Consider the following 22,712-nt stretch of genomic DNA (forward strand, 5'->3'; position numbering starts at 1 on the left):
TAAAATTAATTTAAAAATTATAAAATTTATTTAAAAAATCAGTAAATGATTTATAAAGACATCTTTTTTAAAGAAAAGAGCCTATGTGATAAAGAAGAAAGAATGATGGGTATGGACTTAGAGTCTGAAGAGACATGGATTCAAATCCCATGTCTGACATTTAAAAACTGTGTGGCCATGGGTAATCACTGAATCTCTCTAAATCTCAGTTTCCTTATGTCTCAGTGAGGTTAGAATCAAATGGGATAGAATATATGTTGTACAGATCTTGGGAGTAGCCTTTCCATTTCCCCACTGGCACTGGCAGGTCCTGAAGGGTAGCTGCTACATCCCCCTTTACAGTACTGCCCGTTATTCTGAGTGGTTGGGGTATGGCAAAGAAGTCACAGTTCCTGACCAACCATCTTTGTGTTCCCCATGATATTACTTGATATCCACTCTCATACTCAACTTAATTAACACTTAGGCATAGGCATGTACCACAGTGGTAGAGCTGGTGCAAAACAACCCCCTCCCATTAAAATCTGTGGCCCAGTCTCCCACTGGTACCTATGGAATAAAGAGGAAAGTGGGCCCAAGCCCAGAGAGCACACATGGAAAAGGTTAACCCTTTGCCCCTAGAAATCCTCATAATGGAGCCCTAGAGCTCTTCCTCTCAGCTTAGGGCCTTCATTTTCATTTTCGCTATTGTGTCCAATTTGTCCTGGGCTCTCCCTCTGCCTTGAAATCCCACTCCCTGTTCTTTATCCTCCTCATGTCCTCCAGAACTGCCATACCTCAGGTCTCTCCCATGCTATCACTTCTATATTAGCTAAATCTCTTTCTTTCTCCATCTTGACCCTGTGGTGAAGCAGTTTGACTCTCCTCCCTCAGCTGTCTTCTTTCCATATCTTGTTGAAGATCGGTCCAGACTCCAACTTTGAATCACTCCCAACAGTGAGTTTGGCCATTAGGAAAACACAAAACTGTGCTGATTGGGTAGCTACAGGTTCATGTTACATAATCCCAAATGGGTCCTCCCTGCTACTAGGCAATCCTTCTAATGTCCTTAAAGAACTCACTCTCCCCCTCTCTCTGGCAGCTCTTCCAAACATTCTTTTCCCTCCTCCAGCCTCCCATGGCTTCCCTGTCCCCAACCTCTCAGCTGAGAGCCCTAACCCTAATTTTTACTTCACATTTCCAGAAAAAGTGAGACCACTGGCCAAGAGTTCCCTCTTTTCCTCTGATTCTCATCAGACTCCACACAGTTGCATTTTCTTACTATTTCCTCCTCTACTTACATCTTACCCAAAGAGGTGTCCCTTCTTTTTGCCAAGGCTAATGCCTCTACATGCATAGGTGATTCCACTCTATCCAATCTTCTCTAGCAGACTGTCCCCTCTATCATCCCTACTCTCTCACTAATTCTCAGTTTCTCCCTGTCTACTCTTTGTTGCTCTACTGCCTATAATCATACCCATGTGTCTCCACCATTCTCCAAAATTCCTCAACTGACCTGTCTATCCCCACTAACCATCATCCCATATGTCTCCTCCCTTTTGTAGCTAAACTTCTTGAGAAGGCAGTCTACAATAGGTACCTCTTCTCCCTTTCCTCACATTCTCTTAACTCTCCTCAGTTTGGCTTACAATCTTATAGTGGAAACAATTTGACTGAAACAGCCATCTCCAAAATCACCACTGACCTCTTAATGGCCAAATCGAATGGTCTTTTCTCAATCCCCATTCCTTTGACAGTGCTAATCATCCTTGTCTTGATACTCTTGTCTAGAGGATTTGGGAATCCTGCTCTCCCCTGGTGCTCCTTTTACCTGATTCAGTACACCTCCTTTGTATCATTTTCAGATGCTCCTCCATGGCATGCTTATTAACTGGAATCATCCCCCAAGTTTATATCCTGAGCCCTCTGTATACTCTGTATGCCCTGTATATTACTGCATTGGATGATCTCATCAGCTCTCATGGATTGAATGACCATCTCTACGCTTATGATTTTCATTCTATATCCTGACCTCTGGTCTAGTATCTCAAACTGACTATTGGACACTTTAAACTGGATGTCTTCCAGACATCTTCAACTCAACATGTGTAGAACTGAATTCGGTATCCTTTCTCCCTTCCTAACTTTTTTTGTTACAGTTAAGGGCACTACCCTACTCTTAGTCTCTCAGTCTCCCAACCTGGGTGTCATCCTGGACTCCTCACTCTACATTCAATCATTCACTCAATCCTGTCATGTCTGTCTGGGGACATTGCTAAGATTTCAGTGAAAAGTACAAAATCTTTAGTCCTTCAAATTTCACAAAGTCCTCCTCTGCTTAAGAGGAGGGGGAGAGGAGGCTGAGGCTGAGGAGTTCTACTCACCCTATTTCTCCCTATTACCCTCATGCCAGCTGATTTCTTCTCAGGAGTTTGGCCAGGGGCTTCACCCATTGAACTCAAAGCTCCAAATTCCAAACTAGATAGATGACTTTATATGCATTCTGGAAACTAATCAATTCACATAGACTTCCTGTTGTACCTGGAGGAAATGCCAGAGGTGTTCAGACCTTATTCACATTTCCTGCATACCTCGTGTGTTTGTTCTTCGTTCTCGAAGAGGACCATGACATCAACATGATGACGTGACTTGCAGTTGACTTTTATTTGAGTGAGGGAGGGCTGTGCAAGGTCACCAACAGCACCTTTTTCTCCTGAGACATCTAGGTCCAGTGACCAGATATTCATCAGGACGACATTCATCATACCTCCTCAATTTGCAAAGAAGAAACTGGAGACTAAGGAGATTTTGACTTGCCCAAGATCAGAGAGAACCGGAATTTGAACACAGATCTGTTTCTTTTTTTCCCCCAATATATTTATTTATTTTTAGTTTTCAACATTCATTTCCACAAGCTTTGAGTTCCAAATTTTCTCCCCATCTCTCCCCTCCCCCCGCCTCAAGACACCATGCATTCTGATTACCCTTTCCCCCAATCTATCCACCCTTCTATCACACCCCTCCCTTCCCTTATCCCCTTCTTCTCTCTTTTCTTGTAGGGTAAGATAGATTTCTATGCCCCATTACCTGTATTTCTTATTTCCCAGTTACATGCAAAAACAATTCTCAACATTTGTTCCTAAAACTTTGAGTCCCAACTTCTCTTCCTTCCTCCCACCCACCCATCCCCACTGAGTAGGCAAGCAATTCAATATAGGCTATATATGTGTAGTTTTGTGAAAAACTTTCATAACAGTCATGTTGTGAAAGACTACCTATATTTCCCTCTATCCTATCCTGCCCCCCATTTATTCTATCCTCTCTTTTGACCTGATCCCTCCCCCAAAATGTTTGCTTTTAATTACCCCCTCCTCTAATTTACCCTCCCTTCTACAATTCCCCCCACCCCACTTCTCCCCTTCTTCCCTACTTTCCTGTAGTGTAAAATAGATTTTCATACCAAATTGAGTGTATATGTCATTCCCTCCTTAAGCCAAATGTGACAGGGGTAAGCTCTGTTTTTTCCCTCTCACCTCCCCCTTTTCCCCTCCATTGAAAAAGTTTTTTCTTGTCTTTTTTATGAGAAATAATTTGCCCCATTCCATTTCTGCCTTTCTCCTCCCAATATACTCCTCTCTCAACCCTTAAGTTTTTTTTAGATATCATCCCTTCCTATTCAACTTACTCTGTGCCCTCTGTCTCTGCCTCTCTCTCTCTCTACTTATATATAACTATATGTATGTTTGTATGTATGTATGTATGTATATAATCCCTCCAGCTACCCAACTGCAGAGAAAAGTTTCAAGAATTACAAATATTATATTTCCATGTAAGAATGCAAGCAGAGCAAATTTGGTAAGTCCCTTATGATTTCTCTTTCCTGTTTACCTTTTCATGCTTTTCTTGACTCTTTGTTTGAAAGTCAAATTTTCTATTCAGCTCTGGTCTTTTCAATAAGAATGTTTGAAAGTTCTCTATTTCATTGAATGACCATTTTTTCCTTTGAAATATTATACTCAGTTTTTCTGGGTAGGTGACTCTTGGTTTTAATCGTAGTTGCTGTGACTTCTGGAATATCATATTCCAAGCCCTTCAATATCTTAATTTAGAAGCTGCCAGATCCCATGTTATCCTGATTGCATTTCCACAATTAAATTGTTTCTATCTGGCTGCTTGCAAAACTTTCTCATTGACCAGGGAACTCTGGAATTTGGCTACAATATTCTTAGGAGTTTTTCTTTTTGGATCTCTTTCAAGAGGTGATTGGTGAATTCTTTCAATATTTATTTTACCCTCTGGTTCCAGAATATCAGAGCAGTTTTCCTTGACAATTTCATGAAAGATGATGTCTAGGCTCTTTTTTTGATCATGGTTTTCAGGTAGTCCCGTAAGTTTTAAATTGTCTCTCCTGGATCTATTTTACAGGTCAGTTGTTTTTCCAATGAGATATTTCACATTGACTCATATTTTTTCATTCTTTTGGTTTTGTTTTGTAATTTCTTGGTTTCTCATAAAGTCATTAGCTTCCATCTGCTCCATTCTAATTTTTAAAGATCTATTTTCTTCAGTGAGCTTTTGAACCTCCTTTTGCATCCGGCTAATTCGGCAGTGAGATGAGCTCTGTCTGGGCCATCCACTTCCAAAGTTCCCTAGCACACAAGGTTTTCTTTACCTTGGAGAACTTTGAAGGGGAACACTTTGTCACTCCTAAAAACTGCTGTGAGACAGCACAGGAAGGGAGCTTAGACAGGTGGGGAAGACCAGTGAAGTCTCAAAATGGTTCTCCCAACTATCTGTAATATTAATCAAGGATTTATTATTTATTCTCACTGACTTCTTAAATTAGATTTTCAGTGGAAGACAAAGGAGGAAAAGCAGAAGATTCTTTTTCTCTGCCTTCACAACTATGGCTAGTGAAAATTGCAGAGATAAAGATAGATAAGAAAAGGAAGGAGATCATCTTTCTAGTTTGTAGAAATTTATGGTATTGTAAACTAGAGACTAAACATTCTAACCAAAATGTAATACCTTTATTCTAAGTTTCCAAATTGTGTTAAAGGTTTCTCTAACTGCTAAAACATCGTTGTGGATTTTTTTGGAGGGTTGGAGTTCGGATCAAGATTAAGCATAAACACCACAGTCTCTCTCTCCCTTTTGTAGAGGGTTAGACACATTTGTTCTAGGAGAAAGTGATTTCACCTGCTAGAGAATAAGCAAAACTGAAGGTAGTTTGAAATATTCAACAGAATTTAACTGTTGGGATGCTGTTGTGTTCATCCTTAGTTGCCGAAGAAGACCATGCCATCAGAAAAATGATGACATGACTTGCACTTGATTTTGTTTTGAGTGTGGGAGGGCTGTGCAAGATCACCAGCCTCACTTCTCTTCCAGTGCCATCTGAATCCAGTGACCAGATATTCATCAGGATGACTGGAGATGCGCCAGGACGCAATGGGAGCAAAGCCATCTAAGCCAAAACAGGCTATGTAACTTAAGAAGTAAAAGTATGGTAATGAATTGGTATTGCATAAGGAAATGTGTACAGGAGAGATTCTGTGGAATATTAGACTAGAATATGATAGGGAAATGAGATGGACTTAATAAAGTAGCAAAGGTAAACAGAAGGGAGATATCAGAGTATAAAAAGAAAGGTCAGTTTTGAAGTTGGTAGGCTTTAATCCAAGTCTACTGGAAGGACAAACAACATGCAAGACAGAGTGTTTAAGCAAGTCGAGATAAAAGGAGGAGGAGGAGTGAAAAATTAAAGGAAGTTAGAGTCTGTTTCCATTGTCAGTGTGAATAGAGGATTTGAAAGCCAAGGGTTTGGAGTTTGGGAAACATGTTTGAGAAAGGTTTTTGACTGCATTGAGGTAAGAAGGTTTTGAGAAACTTCTTTATGGAGAAATGCCCATTAGCAATTTCAGATAGAAAATATTCTATCAAGTTATAATGTTTACCAAATGGCAACCAGAGAAACAAATTTGTAGTATGGAATTATTTGAATATAGCATACTAACATTCTGTCCTTGAAAGAAGAGCATGTTCCAGTCCTTAGAGCCCCCTCCTAAAAGAGGGGAATGGAAAGGTGAGATCACCACCATAAATCTTTGAAAGTGAGCTGAGAGCACTGGGCTCTACCATTTGAGATACTGGCAACTAATGGCCCATGAGAAAAATTGAGATTTTGAATGTTACCATTAGTGAATGTAAATCCAGATTTGATTTGGTTAAAATTTGTCCTGAAACTAAATTATAATGTGGTTTCATTTAAAGTGAGATGTATTCTCTTATTAGGATATTTGTGGTAAATCAGAACTTAATGGAAAATACATTTGATATCTGGCGTTAAGGCAATATGCTTGAACCAGGAAAACCTGAGTTTAAATCTGGTCTCAGAGATTTATTAGCTGTATGACCTTGAGCAAGTCATTTCACCTTTTTTGCCTCAGTTTCCTCATCTGTAAAATGTGATAATAATAACACCTAACTACCAAGGTTGTCAAGAGGATGAAATGAGATAATAGCTGTGAAGTGCATAGCCCATGCCTGGCATAAGATACATTCTATATAAATATTCACTATTATTATTTTTATTAAATGTAATTATTCTACCCTGGTTTTTGAATGTGATTGGTATAGAATGCTAAGTTGATAGATGTTGATTTCTACCGAGGGATTTAGAAATGCATTCAAATGAACTGTTGTTGATTGGCAAAAAAGTTTTGTGTCATGTTTTTTTAAATCCACAATGTCATTTATATTATTGTTAGGTTTCTAATTTTTCTTATATTGTGATTTTTGGAAATCAATGTATAAGAAATGCTGTTAACTTGAAAACTCATACCCAAATGCTGTTGTAATTGTATAACTAGAAAAGTAATCTCTCTTTTCATCTAGTTGCTGTTAGATTGTGAACTGAACTGTTAAAAGTGGAATCACAATGGCTGAAAACTATTAAGTATTTAATTGGGTATATTTTGCTTTAAAATGGATAATGATACCTTACTGTTGAGAAGAGGAAAAAAAAGTATCCCAGATCTCTTCAGTTTGAACTAGGACATAAAATCTTATCAACTCTGACAGAAGCTGCTGACAACCAGTTTTGCCAAAAGTTTGCTTATGGTAAGTAATGAGTTTTAGCTGATAGATTTTTTTGGACATTGCTTATTGAAATGATGAAAGTGTGCCTGTAATAATACATACTAAGGTTACATCTTGAAGCCAACTTAGTAACCACTGACCTTAGATTCAAAGATTTCATTTTTGCCTTAGGGGTTAATAAGCAATACTGTTCGTAGGTAAAATCTACTAGTCTAAAGAATTACAGCAGCCGGCATTTTTCTGGGATCTTGGAGTAACGGGTATTCATTGTATATGTGAATTTCCAGAATGTGATTACTCTTAATTTATAAATGAAGGATAAATAAGATATCCTTATATGTGTTTACTGTTGACGGATTGCAACATGGAAAAAAAAAAAAACACAACCTTAAGTTGTGCTTAGTGAAATTTGGCTATTTGTGATAAAATCTCTAGGGACTGTAATTTGATATCATTCTGGGTTTTGATTTCAGATATGGTTTTCTGAATTGTCATTAAGCCAATAATCTACCATCACCAAGGAGAATCCAGAAGAACCTTGAATAGGATCTGCTTGACTGAGTTTCCCCATGGTGCTATCTTGACCAAAGATATGATCCCCTTGACTCAGTTCCCCATTGTGCTATTTCCCTTTCTGAGCAGGAAGTTTTCTCACCTGGTTAATTCTGAGCCTGGCTACTTTGCTTCACAATTAGCTGTTAAGTGTGACATTTGTGGTTCAGTCATTTAGTTGTGTCCAACTCTTTGTGATCTCATATGGAGTTTTCTTGGCAAAGATATTGGAGTGGTTTGCCATTTCCTTCTCTGGTAGAAAGGCAAACAGTAGTTAAGTGACTTACCCACGGTCACACAGCTAGGGAGTGTTTAAGCCCAGATCTGAACTCAGGTCTCCCTGATCCCAGGCCGGCTCAGTGCTCTATCCACTGAGCCATCTAGCTGCCTCCAATTATGACATTACCTGGAATCAAACAGAACTAAGGGAGTTTTTTGCCTGCTAGGCTTATGTCAGATTAGCCCTTGAAGGGACAGTCTTCATATTGACCACATCCTTCCTTTTTCCAGTAATTTCTAAATTTCAATAATCAGATCAGGTGAACTATAGAAGTTTTTGTTGTTTCAATATTAAATTTATTAATTAATAAATTAATACTACAACATTTCTGAGTTACCAGTAAGAATTTTCCAATGAGTTTGTGGTCAATTGCACCTCCCAACTAACTAGTTAAATGAATTCTCAAGCTTACCATCTATAAGATTGTGTCCTTAAAGTATCTCATTTTTATACAATGACATGATAATATATATCCTCAAAAGAGGGGGACAGGATAAATATGTAAAAGTTTTAAAATTTGGGGGGAGTAGAAAAATTCACTTTAAGAAAACAGCAAGATTAGACTGTTTTCTCTAAGAACTAGGATATATATATGTGTGCATACATAATACATATATGCATACATATGCATACACACATATACGTGTATATATATATATGTATATATATATATATATATATATATATATATATATATATATATATATATATATATACATAATATTTCTAATAGGATATACAGGCCTTGGGTATGCTTTCGTAAAAAGTTCTCAAAATTAAATTAAGGATTTTACATGTAAAATTGTATTCATAATGGAAAAGAAAATTTTAAATCATGTTCCTTCATGTTATTCTGAAGCTTCAGCCTGATATAAGAGGCAGAAGGGCTCATTTCTCAAGTCAGGTCATCACGGACCCTTTTAAAGATTCCTCCTTCAGCCTGTTGGTGGCATTGTCCATATCAGGTAAAAGGTTCAGGGAAAGAGAGAAAGAGCAAGCGGTATGTAAGAACTGAAATTCTCTGGAGTTTTCAGTGAATTACAGGTTTCTGGACTCTGTCGTTAATAGGATTAGATCTGTAGGTTTTGAGCTGGTTTTCACCAAATGAATTAATTCCTGGAAAACCAAATTTAGGAGGTTGTATTAAATTGTATCTCGTCTTGTTACTGGCAGATTTTTAGCAGTGGTACCTAGGGAAACTGTGAAAGTGACTTAGAACCAGAGAAGTGGAGATACTAGGAGGAGCCCCCCAGAGCTTCTCTGAGAACAAGGTCTATTAAAGAATTTCCAAGGGAAAATGTTTCCAGGGACCAGATGATTACATGGGACAGCTGAGCTTCAAGATGAAATGTGCTGATTATATGGACATTAACAGTGGATTACAAGGAGTTATTGGCGTTATTTAATATTGATGATCATTGTATCGTTGTTGTTTTTTTTTTTTCATGGTGTTTATGTCTGCCCAAATTCCTTTTATACTTGTTAAGCGGTCAAGGTCAGTCCTCCTTCAACCTTCTGGTCAATTAAAAGCCTATTTTCTTTTTTATTAACCTCACCTGACCAAAATCTAACTTATGGGATAATAACATTAACTGTTTGACATTGCTCAGATAGAAGAAAAAGAAAATTGGAGTTTTCTAAAGTGATTTAGTTATTTGCCAGCTTCCCTGACTGAGGGCAGATGAGGAAAGATTTCCTTGACCTTGATTACCTTGATAATATGTAAATCTCCCCTCTAAATCAGTCCATTGTCAACCCTCTAAATGCAGTTTAAGCAGTAGTCTGACTCAGTTTACCTAAACAGTCTGTTTAATAAGGTATGTCTCCTTAAGGAATGTATGAATTAATGACCCTACTAAGCTTGTTTAACTTTGATGACATTGAAGGAAACCTGGGATTTTGATTTCTGGGATACTTGTGACCACATTTGTTTCCTGTTACAAATTTTAGTCCCCTGCTTTACAGCTCCTGAGACTTACTCAGATTGATCTCTGACTATAAGACAGTGGAAAAAGTTTGTCACCAATCAGGTCCCTACCCCTCATTAAATAAATTATATCAAGCTTTAGACAAGATGGGCAAGAAAGGAAACACCTCAAGTGATTCAGGATATTTCAGTGGACTCCCTTTAATATCATAGCCCAGCTTTCTGCTTCTGTAATTATGCTTTCACTAGCATGAGAAGGTGGGGCTTGAAAGAGCCCAAGACTAGAAAATTGTGGAAAGAATGCTTGATTACATTTTTTGGAAAACTTTTAATTATTAGATTCTTTAATAGATGTCTAGATATTTAGAGACTGTTTGCACCCTGAATGTTATCCTGACCCCAGAAACTCTCCAAGAAGGCTAAAGATGTCTACAAGGAATTTGGAGTTGCTCCAGGTCCTGGATCCACATGAAACATTTTTCCTTGGGTCCTCCCAAACTTGTGTTTTGCGTTCCACTGTGTTCCGTACAAATATTTTTTTTCTAAAACTATTTCAGATTTTGAGTTTTGTTGTTAGGAACAACACCTCTATTTAAGGAGGGAACGCAGCTCAGAACATCTCATTTCTCACCTGACTGTACTGCTTTGGGAACTTCTCCAACTTTTCCACCATCAGATACCTTACCTCCATGACCTCCCCACTCCACTTTTGTTGTATTCATCTCCCCCATCTGATTGTAAACTCCTTGAGGGAAAGGACTGTCTTTCTTTGTTGGTATTTGTATCCCAGTAGAGTACAGTGCCTAGTTTACAGTTGGCACTTGACAAATATTAATTGACTATGGACTTCTGACATTCAAAAAACAATTTCAATCCCATTATTATACAGATTGTTTGAAAAAATATGAAAAGGAGGGGTTCTATCAAATTCCTTCTATGCTACAAATATGTCCTTGACAAGTAAAGCAGGGAGAGTCAAAAGAGAGAAAGAAAAAATAGACCAATGTTCTTAATGAACATTGAAGAAACAGTTTGAAACAAACTATTAGCAAAGAATCTACAGCAATACATCACAAAGATTAGACACTTGGACCAGGTTGGAGCTATACCAGGCATTCTGGGTTGGCTTAATATTAAGAAAACTATAAACACAATTGCCCACATCAATAATAAAAATAACAGAAATCTTATGATTATATCAACAATTACAGAAAAATGGTTTTATTTTTTACAAAATGCCCATTTCTGTTAAAAAGAAAACAAAACAACAACATTAGAAACCACAAGAATAAATGGATTCTCCCCTATCATGCTAATAATACTTCATCTTCATCTTCATCTTCAAAACCAAGAGGCAGCATTTTATGTAATGGTGATAAACTAGAGAGATATAAAATTAATCCACATAAGTTATCAGCATTTATCTTCATTCGCAACCAAATTGCCCTTTATAACTATGGATGGGGGAAGAGTTCATGACCAAACAAAGAAAGGGCACAGAAGAAAAAATGGACAATTTTGACTGCAAAAAGTCTAAAGGGTTTAGCATAAATAAAACTAAAGCAGCTCAAACTAGAAGGAAGCAGATAACTGGAGGAAATTTAGCAGCAAATTTCTCTGATAAAGGTCTTATTTCTAAGGTATACAGAAAAATGATTCAGATTTATGTGAGTAGGTCATTCCTTAATTAATAAAAAAGGAAAGGAAATGAACAGGCAATATTTTAATTTATTTTCAGTGTTTTACAATCACTGCCATATAACTTAGATTTTTTTTCCCTCACTCACCCTCCTTTCCCCCTATCTTTCCCCTCCTTCCCCAAGACAGCATACAATTTTATATAGGTTCTACACATATATTCCTATTAAATACATTTTCACCATAGTCATGTTGCATAGTAGAATTAAAATGAATGGGAGAAATCATATAAGAAACCAAAACATAATACAAAAGAAAATGATCTGCTACATTCTGGGATTGAAATCCATAGTTCTTTCTCTGGTTGTGGAATTCATTTTGCCTTAAAAGACTATTGGGAATTTTTTAAGTCCTTGCATTGCAATGAAGTTCTAAGTGTACCAGAAAAAAATCCTCGCACACTGTGGTTGTTGCTGTGTACAAAGTTCTCCTGGTTCTTCTCCTTTCACTCAGCATCAGATCATATAAGTCTTTTCAGGCCTCTCTGAAGTCTTCCTGTTCATCATTTCTTATGGCACAATAGTATTCCATTACATTCATATACCACAATTTATTCAGCCATTCCCCAATTGATGGGCATCCCCTTGATTTCCACTTTGGGGCTATCACAAAGAATGCTGCTATAAATATTTTTGTACATGTGGGACCCTTTCCCATTTTTATTATCTCTTGGGGATACAGTCTTAGAAGCGATATTGCTGGGTCAAAGGGTATGCACATTTTTGTAACCCTTTGGGCATATGAACAGGTAATTTTCAAAGAAATCAAAGTTATCAATAACCATATGAAAAGTGATCCAAATCCCTTATAACTGTAGAAATGCAAACTGAAGCAACTCTACATTTCCATGTCACACCCATCAGATTACCAAAGATTTCAAAAAAGGAAGATTACAAACGTTTGAGAGGCTTCAGAAAAATAGGCCCATTATTATGAATTGGTCCCACCAATTCAAAAAGTCAGTTGAAAAGCAACTCGAAACAATACCTAAGAAGTCACTAACCAATGCAGGCCATTGTGGATCCCACAGGGATCCTGTACAAGGCCCATACCCCAAAGACATGAAAGAATGGAAAAGGATGTACAAAAAAGTGTTTATAGTTTTTAGTGACAAGGAAGTAGAAATTAAGGGGGTACTCACTGACGATGGGAAAAAAATAGCTGAACTCTTAAAGCATATGAACGTAATGAAATACTACTATGCTAGAAGAAATGGTGAAAGGAGCAGATTCAGACAAGCCTGTGAAAAATTATATGAACTGATGCAGAGTCAAGTAAGAAGAGCCATGAGACCAATATACATTGACAATACTGTAAAAAAAAAAAGCAACTTTAAAAGACTTGAAGAATTTTGATGAATGTGACAACTAATCAGGATTCTAGAAAATGGATGGGAAAGTATGTTAATCATCTTCTCAAAAATGGATACAAGGTAGACAATGAGATCTACATTTTTGGACATACCTTATACAGGAATTTATTTTGCTTGCCTATTACATCAGTTAAAGGGATTTTATATTTCCTTTTTTTTCCCCAGTGGGTTGGGGAGGTAGAAAGGAGGAGAAATAAAAACGTGTTAATTGAAAAAACTAAAGTTTAAAAATAGAGCCCTGAACTCCAAGTCAAACAATCAGGGTTTGGGCCCTGGATGTATGACTCTCGATAAGTCACTCCTTGTCTTTGAGCTTCAGTGTGTCTTCTGTCACATGGCCGCTCTCCTGGATTCCATCGACGTCTCCAAAAACTCATCTTCCTTCAATATCATATCAACTTTGAAACTCATGTCCCTTTATCCAACCATAAAAGTCAACCATAATTGACTTTTTATCTCTTCTTCCTTTATTTACAAAACCCTACATCTTCAGCTCTTCTACCCTTGATCTTGCCATGTACCACCTCCATGTTCAAGAATTCTGAAATCTCCTTATCTGAACAGAATATATTGACTTTTCACCTCTCCCTCTGCCTTCTCTTACCTTAACCCTACTTTTCATCGACACCATGACCACCAATTCTTTGACACCTCGATTCTCCCCCTGGTCATCTGTCCTGCACTAGCCACTCTCTCCTCTTCTGTTCATCTTGACCAACTGGTGAACCAATTCAACTCCAACATTGTTCTTCTCTCTTAAATCCTGAGCCTCCTTATCATATGGCTGCTAAACTTCAGTTTTGGATTACTCCCATCATTCCTATACACATGCTGCTAAACAAAGATGGAAAAAAATCATGCAATCATTTTGACTGAATCCACTACAAATTGATGTTACGCAACCTCAACTGGGCCCTCACTGCTGCTAGGCAATCCTATTCTGCTTCCCTATCAACTCACTCTCCCACTCTCCACAGTAGCTCTTCCAAACCTTCGCATCTCTTCTCAAATCTCCCATGGCTCCCCTTTCCCCTACTCCCTCGGTGGAGATCCATGCCTCATATTTTACAGAAAAATTGAGGCAATTCATCATGAATTCTCTCTTCTTACCTCTTTCTCATCTCCTATCACTCAGGTGCCTTCTGAAACTTTCTCCTACTTCACTGCTGTCTAACTTGATAAAGTGGTCTTACTCTTTACTAAGGCTAACCCCTCTACCTGCTCAAGTGATCCCATTCCATCCCATCTCCTCTAACAAATTGTCCCCTCTGTCATCCCCATTCTTTCACTTACCTTCAGTCTCTCTGCTGGTTCATTCTCTGCTGTCTACAAACATACTCATGTCTCCCCATCCTGAAAAAACCTTCCCTTGATTTTTCCATCCCCAGTGCCATCCTATATGTCTTCTGTCCTTTGCAGCTAAACTCATAGAAGGTTGTATATGATAGGTGCTTCAACTTGTTTTCCTCTCACTCTCTTCCTAACCCCTTACAATCTGATTTCTGATCTCTTAGTTGACAAATCCAATGGCATTTTCTCCATCCTCTTTCTCCTTGACCTCTCTGCAGCCTTTGACAGCGTTACCTACTCTCTTTTCCTTGATACTCTCTTCCCCTTAGGTTTCTGGGAAACCAGTCTTGCTTTGTTCTTTTCCTGCCTACCAGACTTTCTCTGTCTTCTTTGCTGGATTCTCCTCCAGATCATGCCCTCTAAATATACCGACTCTCTTGTCTTCTTCTATACTCTTTCACTTGGTGATCTCATTGGCTCTCATAGATCTAATTACCATCTCTATAATGATGATTCTCAAATCTACCTATCCTGCCCCAATCTCTCTACTGACCTCCAGTCTTACATCTCCAATTGCCTTTCAGATATCTCAAACTGAACATCCAGAAGACATCTTAAACTCAACATGTCCAGAATGGAATTCATTATTTTTCCCCCTAAACCACCCCTCCCACCTTCTCTATTACTGTAGACAGAAACACTATCCTCCCAGTCCCCCAGGCTTACAAACTAGAAATCTTCCTTGATTATCCACTATCTCTTACCCTCCATATCCAATCTAGTAACATGTTCTATTGATTTTATCATAATAACATGTCTCCCATGCTATCTTTTTTCTCTGCCACCACAACTCTCTAACCACTGATACTCTCCTTGGACTTATTCTGCAATGCATACCTACATCTCCTTCCATACTTTCCCTCATTACCTCATGCCTGTATTATTGGAATAGCTGATGGTGGGTCTGCCTGCCTCAATTCTCTCCCCACTCCAATCCATTATTTATTCAGCCACCAAAGTGATTTTCCTAAAGTGCAAGTTGCGAAATTGAAAATTGGTAAACCACTTTATTTTATATTATTTTCAATGTGAGTTTGAGCTCCTCTAACTTGAGCCTTTAACTTCGGTTGCCTAACATGAAATTTGAAAATTTATATTCCATGATTAATTACTGATAGAGAATTGTATCTAATCAGAATGAATATTTTCAAATCAAATTCAGACTTGATTGTATAAACCCTATTAATGAAATTTGTAAGATTTTAACTTCTCTGTTCCTATGAGTTAAAGTCCAACCACAAAAATTCTAATCTGTGAGCTTTGCTGACTATGGGGGAACATGAGTCAATCTGATGAGAGGATGTTTGCCCACCATGGGACTTTCCAAAGGATGTTTGTCACGTAATGTTGGATCACCTCGAGAGGAACTAATGTAAGCAGCACCAACCAATCAGGAGTGAAATAAAACTGTATGCTCACTGTGAAAATGCTATAAAAGAGTTCCTCTGACTATCAGAATCATCCTTGACAACTAAAGGGTCTAGGACCCAATTTATTGATATTTGCTAACCATACTAATAAATTGATCATGCTCAGAACTTTGGCCTCAGTTTCTCTTTATCACAGATTTTTATTGCTACAAGATCCCACCATATCACCTCCCTTCTCAATAAACTCCAGTCGCTCCCTATTGATTCCAGTGGCAAATACAAAAATCTCTATTTGATATTCAAAGCTCTTCATAGTCTAGCCCCCTCTTCCCTTCACAATATTTTCCCCCCTTTACTGTCTTCATAAACTATATTCCTTGACATGTCCTGTTTGATGCAGTGACACTGGTGTCTTGGCTGTTCCATGAACAAGATGTTCCATCTCTAGGTTCCAGGCATTCATACTCTGGCTTTTTCCCATGCCTGGAATGCTCTCTCTCTTCCACTCTAACTAATGACCTCTCTGGCTTCAAGTCCCAATGAAAATCTTCCCTTCTACAAGAAGCCGTCCCTAATCCCTCTTAATTCCAGTGCCTTCCCTCTTTGTGTTATTTCCTATTTATCCCATATGTAACTTTGCTTGCACATACTGGATTAGGAGCTCCTTAAGGGCAGGGACTGTCTCTTGCCTCTTTTTTGTATTACCACATAGAAGGTGCTTAATAAATGGATACTTATTGATTGTTTGAGAAAGAATCGCAGAAACTGTCTAGTCCAGCACAGTCCAGTACTGTGAGTACTAGAGAAGTCTGAGGCTCAGAGGTGAAGTGACTTGTCCAGGGTCACACAGGTAGTCATGGGGAAGTGATCTTGTCTTTCTTACTCCAAGCCTTAACTCTTTATCCACTATACTCCACTGAAAGAATTCTCACCCTTTTGGCAGGCCCAGTCAGAGGAGATAAATGCGCTCAAAACATTTTCCTGTGGACTGAAGATATGCATGGGTCCTGAAGCCTCTGCCAATCAAGCACCACATCTGGAAGGCTGTGCCTTGTTAGAGAGGCTTGAAAAATAACCCTGATAGATCTCAAACTGCATTGCAAAACAGTGATCATCAAAACAATCTGATATTGGTTAAGAAATGCAGTGGTGGACCAGTGGAATAGATTAGGTACACAATACACGGTTGTAAATGACCACAATAATCTGTTGTTTGTTAAATGCAAAGGCCCAAGTTTTCAGGACAAGAACTCACTCTTTGAAAAGAACTGCAGGGAAAATGGAAAGCAGTATGGTGGAAACTAGGTATAGACCACCATGTAACACTGTATATCAAGAAGTCAAAATGGGCGCATGATTTAAACATAAAGGATGACATCATAAGCAAATTAGGGTAGCATGGAAAAAGTTACCTGTCACATCTCTGACTAAGGGAAGAATTTATTTCCAAACAAGAGATAGAGAGCATTATGGGATGTAAAACTGATAATTTTGATTATGTTAAATTTTAAAGGTCTTGTACAAACCAAACCAGTATAACCAGGATTAGAAGGAAAGCAGAAAACTGGGTAAAAAGTTTACAGCAAGTATCTCTAACGAAGGCCTCATTTCTAAATTATATAGAGAAGTGAGTCAAATTTATAAGAATACAAGTCATTCACTAATTGATAAATGACCAAAGGATATGAACAGGCAATTCTCAGATAAAGAAATCAAATCTATCTATTTTACTGCTGTTGTTCAGTCACTTCAGTCGTACCTGATCAACTCTTTGTTACCATTTTGGGATTTTCATGGCAAAGATATTAGAGTGGCTTGCCATTTCCTTCTCCAGCTCATTTTCCAGATGAGGAAGCTAAGGTAAACAGGGTTAAATGACTTGCCCAGGATCACATGGCTAGTATGTGAATGAGGTTAGTTGTGAACTCAGGAAGATGACTCTTCCTGACTGCAGGTCCAGTACTCTGTCTATTGCATCACCTAACTGCTCCAAAACTATCTATAGACATATGAAAAAAACGCTCTAAATCACTATTGATTAGAGAAATAACTCTGAGGTGCCACCTCATATATATCATCTTGATGAATATGATAGAAAAGGAAAATGGCAAATGTTGGAGGGCATGTGGGAAAACTGGGATACTAATACGTTGTTAGTGGAGTTGCAAACCTATTCAACCACTCTGGAGAGCAATTTAGAACTATGCCCAAAAGGTTATAAAACCATGCATACCCTTTGACCCAACAACAGCACTACTGTTCCGTACCCCAAAGAGATTTTAGAAAAAGGGAAAAGGACTATTTGTACAAAGATATTTATAGTAGCTCTTTTAGTGGTGACGAAGAATTGAAATGGAATGGATGCCCATCAATTGAGAAATGGCTGAACAAATTGTAGTACATGACTGTGATGAAATATTATTGTGTTATAAGAAGTGATAATCAGGAAGCTTTCAGAAAAACCTGAAAAGACATACATGAACTGATGCAAAGTGACGTGAGCAGAACTAGGAGAACATGGTACACAATAACAGCAGTATTGTATGATGATCAGCTGTGACTGACTTGGATATCTTCAGCAATACAATAATCTAAGACAATTTTGAAGGACTCAAGATGAAAAATACTATCTTATTCCAGAGAAAGAACTGATGGAGTCTGAATGGAGACTGAAACATATTTTTTATTCCATTATTTTTGCTGGGGTTTTTTGGCCTGTGTTTTCTTTCACCACATGATTAATATAGAAATAAGTTTCACATGATTGTACTGTATAATCAAATTGTTTGCTTTCTCAATGAGGGGAGAAAGGAGGGAGGGAGAGAATTTGGAATTCAAAATTTTAAAAGACAAACGTTAAAATTTTTTTTACATGTAATTAAAAAATGTAAAAACAGCCCTGATAACTAAACTCAAAATCAATGAGATAAACCAGTTTGGTCCAGTAAAACAGATGACAGAATATACAGGTCTCTTCTGTAAGGTGGGGAACCACAGGTGTGCAATGCTACTTGCATCTTTGAACACGATCAAAATGTTAATCTAATTTTGTTTAACTAAATGAGAAATTAAAATATTTAAAGTGAAGGCAAGTTTATTAAGTATGAAGCAAACATTCTGTTGAGCTTAATGGAAAGGCTGGGATGGTGGTGTAGGGTTGAAGGGATGAGAGTTAGGGAGTGGATAGTTGGCATTAGGGACCATGATTTATGCTTTAGAAGTCTTAGGTTTCAGAAACATTGTATGGAGAGCATGGAAGGAGGTAGAGGTATGCAGACAATCAGTGGTTAGAGAAAGGTCTACTGAGAAAGGGAGGTGATTAGAGTGGTCAAGGTTCTTGCCCATGTCCTATGAGGTCTGTGAGGCCTGACTCATGGTGGACATGAACAGATAGGGATATGGGCCGGAAAAGCCTGGTCAGGAGGCAGGGGGTGGCAGTGGGAGGCAAGGGCCCTGGAATGAGCCAGGAAGTAGGAGGCCCAGATCTCTGGCTGATTAGGAACCCCACTGGAATAGTACCTATCCTAGGCAGGGTGAGAGATGAGAAGGGGGAAGAGAGAGAAAGAGAGAGAGACAGAGACAGAGACAGAGACAGAGACAGAGAGACAGAGACAGAGACAGAGAGACAGAGACAGAGAGACAGAGAGAGAGAGCAAATTGTGGAGTTCTAGAACAGAAAAAGATAAGGTCAAAGTCACACTAACAAGGCCCAGAGAGATTCCAGGGACAAAGTCCAATTTCCCTAGAGAAATGAATATGTGGGAAGTAGAGTCATCAGTGTTGAATTCTGAATCAAGAAGACCTAGGTTCCAGTCTTCCCTCAGATGACCTCCCTTACAAGGCAAGCTCAAGGAAGTTGCTTCGCCTCCCTCAATTTCCTCTTCTAGAACTGACAGTTGGACTAGATGTTTTGTTTCATGGTAGATCTGGAGGCAGAGCAAGCACATTAAAATACCAGCACTACAACTTACTATAGTGAATATGGCTACAGCCTCATACAACATCTGATTTTATATACTCCAGGGTTCTCCTTTTCACTAGCCCAAGGCATCTAGTCAAATACTCATCTATATGCCTGATTTAAAATTGTCAAAGTATTCAACAAACTTTTGGCATTTATGTAATGGAGGTTCAAAGGGTCAATGCTTATCCTTCCCCAGAGACCCCAGAGGACTTTTCTGGCTTGGACACATGGACAACACATTCAAAATGTACTCTTGTCTATTTGTCAAGGATAGCAAATTTTTGAAATGGGAGGAGAGTAAAATGAGGGTTTAGAGAACGCCTTGACCACCCCTCATGAGGAAACTTTTAGCATGTGAACAGCTCGTAGTATCTTTAAAAGTGCCCCTACTGAGGGGCAGCGAGGTGGTACACTGGATAGAGCAGTAACCCTGGATTCAGGAGGACCTGAGTTCAAACCTGGCTTCAGGCACTTGAAACTTACTACCTATGTGACCCTAGGCAAGTCACTTTACCCTGATTGCCTCACACAAAAAAAGAGTGCCCAAATGACCATTTTTGGGCCTTTTTCTAAATTCCCATCCATCTGAGAGTGAAGGATCCTACTCTAATACTATGTGATAATGCTTCTCAACTTTAAGGGCTATTTCCTTATTCACCCTGCCTCAGCCCCACTTAGGCCATGTGGTTTTGAGAAATGGGCCTGGGATTTTAGCCTTTTCCTTTGTCCTTTTCTATATGCAGGGAGTAGAGTTTCCCATCTGGAACCTTAAGCCACAGAAATCCTGGAGTCTAGGAATACAGACTGGGTGTTACAGCCAGACCAGCGTTAAGGCTCTGTGAAATAAGGGTCTTAGGACACTAGCCCAGAAGGACTTTGGACTTGTTCTGGTACAAGATAAATTCATTCTGTCTAGAGTAATATTTCCCTGGTTCCTGTGATCAGCTTAATACACATGCACATAGAAAGGATGTGGTATCACTTCAGTCCAAGGTTGATCAATACACCAATGATACTATTGTACCTGTTTTATCTGCAAAGCACTTAATGTTAGAAAACCAACTGAGAAAAATACATATTGCAGGTGTTTTGTCGTTATTGCTGCTGGAGTATAGCTTGCTTAATTTGAAGGGCTAAATACTTTAATCATTTCTATGATCGTCCTGTAGTTTGTATGATTTCAAGATGAATCAAAGCAGTTACAAAGAGACTACCAAAGCCAAGGTCTTTGACTTTGAATTCATAAAGCCCACCCCAAAGGCACCTTTGTTCCTGTGGCATTTGAAGCAAAAGGACAGGGTGAGTATGCTAGTGACTTCCCTCCCATCTGAAAGAAGAGCAAAATGGTGGACCTTGTGGCAATGCCTACCACCTTCAGGACACAGAGGAGAAAGTCCATGAATCCCTATGGCTTCTCCTGAGGAGCACCTTTATGGAGGTGCCTGATAAAGGCTTGACTGGCATCGGTAGATATCTTGCTCCCTCAACTTTCCTGACTCCTATGGTCGTCAACAACCGTTTATAAGTTCTTACCTCAGTAGCCATGGAACTATTCAAGGTCCTGGAGCCTGGGCAGATCGAGATTTTCCTCATGAGCATATCCTTGGCCATCTTCCTGAAATGGTTAGAAAAAGGAAATCTAGGCTGACTCCACAGCCAAGGCTGCGGTGTTGGATTTGTTTGTTTGTTGGTTGGTTTGTTTTTGCCTACTCAGGGAAAATAGGTAAGGAATAGGTAATTATTGTTTCTGAGACTGCAAACAAAGAAAAGGCCACTGTTTGTCCTATGGAGTCAGCCTAGATCAGTCATTCTCAAACTCTTTGGTCTCAGGACCCCATTACAATCTTAAAAATTATTGAGGACCTCAAAGAGCTTTTGTTTGTATAGGTTATATCTTTTATTTACCATATTCAAAATTAAACTTCATAAAATTTCAATACTTGTTCATTAATTTTAAATAACAATAGCAAACCATTACATGTCAATATAAACAACATTTTTTTATGGAAAAATAACTATTTTTAAAAACAGTGAGAAGTGTGTTAAGGATGAAGGAGACATGAGTATGTTTGTGGGGAAGGGAATCAGCATTTACATAGTTCCTATGTGCCAGGCATTGTACTAAGCACTTTATAAATATTACTTCATAAGATTCTCACAACAACCCTGGGAGGCAGTTGCTGTTATTATCTCCATTTTATAAATGAGGAAACTGCAATAGACAGAGGTGAAGTGACTTACTCAGAGTGACACAGTTAGTCAATATCTGAGGCTGGTTTTGAATTCTGGTCTTGCTGACTCCAGGTCCAGAGTTCTATTACTACGGTGACCCCCAGCTGTCAGTGAAGTATAGAAAGACCTCCAAGAACTCACACGGAGTAAAGTAAGCAGAGTCAAGAAAACAATATACCCAACGACTACATTAAAGCAAATAGAAAGGACATCCACAAAAAAACCCCCAAAACGAATGCTTCAAAATTACAAAGAAGAAGCAAAAAAGATTAGCCTTCCCCTTACCCCTTCACTCCAGCCCTTTAAAGAGGTGAGAGTTTCACTGTTGTGGTACATTGCATATGTTTTCAGAATTTTTCTGTTTTAATAGATTTTGCTGATTTTTTTTCCTTTAAAATTATTTGTTATATGAGATAGCTCTCCGGGAGGACAGAAGAGATGCTGAGAGAAATTTTGGCAGTGTGTAAATGAAATGTGCCAATAATTTTTTAAAAAATATTTTTTGAAAAGTGATCATTGATAACTTTGGAGAAAGCAGTTTCAGTTAAATGATGAGGATGGAAGCAAACAGGGAGTTTAGAATCAAGTGAAAGGAAAAATAGAAGCAGCACCTATTGTCGATGACTTTCTCAGAAAATTTCACCAAAAAGCGGAAGAGGGCTATAGGATTGTAGCTAGCAGGGATCAAAGTATCAAGTAACATTTTTCTTTTTCTTTTTTTCTAATTTTTCATTTTTAACACAGTTCATATCACATAACACAATTCCAACTTTTGGTCAGGTGATACTTTTAAAGCATTTACAATATAGACCACAAACGAATTTTTTTTTTTAACATTGACCAACTGAGATACAAATAATAGCTATGTATGCTAACTTCACAAGCCC

General features: G+C 38.4%; 1 long non-coding RNA gene across 1 annotated transcript; it reads right to left on the bottom strand.

Annotated features, from left to right (window-relative positions):
- Positions 1-11,058: 11,058 nt before the first annotated feature.
- LOC140515275 (uncharacterized) lies at positions 11,059-21,208 on the bottom strand. The gene is made up of 2 exons (XR_011970925.1): positions 21,127-21,208; positions 11,059-11,219 (listed from the first exon to the last, which is right to left on the bottom strand). It is a non-coding gene; the product is annotated as an uncharacterized lncRNA (long non-coding RNA).
- Positions 21,209-22,712: the final 1,504 nt, after the last annotated feature.

The sequence above is a fragment of the Notamacropus eugenii genome, chromosome X, assembly GCF_028372415.1.
Source record: "Notamacropus eugenii isolate mMacEug1 chromosome X, mMacEug1.pri_v2, whole genome shotgun sequence".
NCBI classification, from domain to species: Eukaryota; Metazoa; Chordata; class Mammalia; order Diprotodontia; family Macropodidae; genus Notamacropus; species Notamacropus eugenii.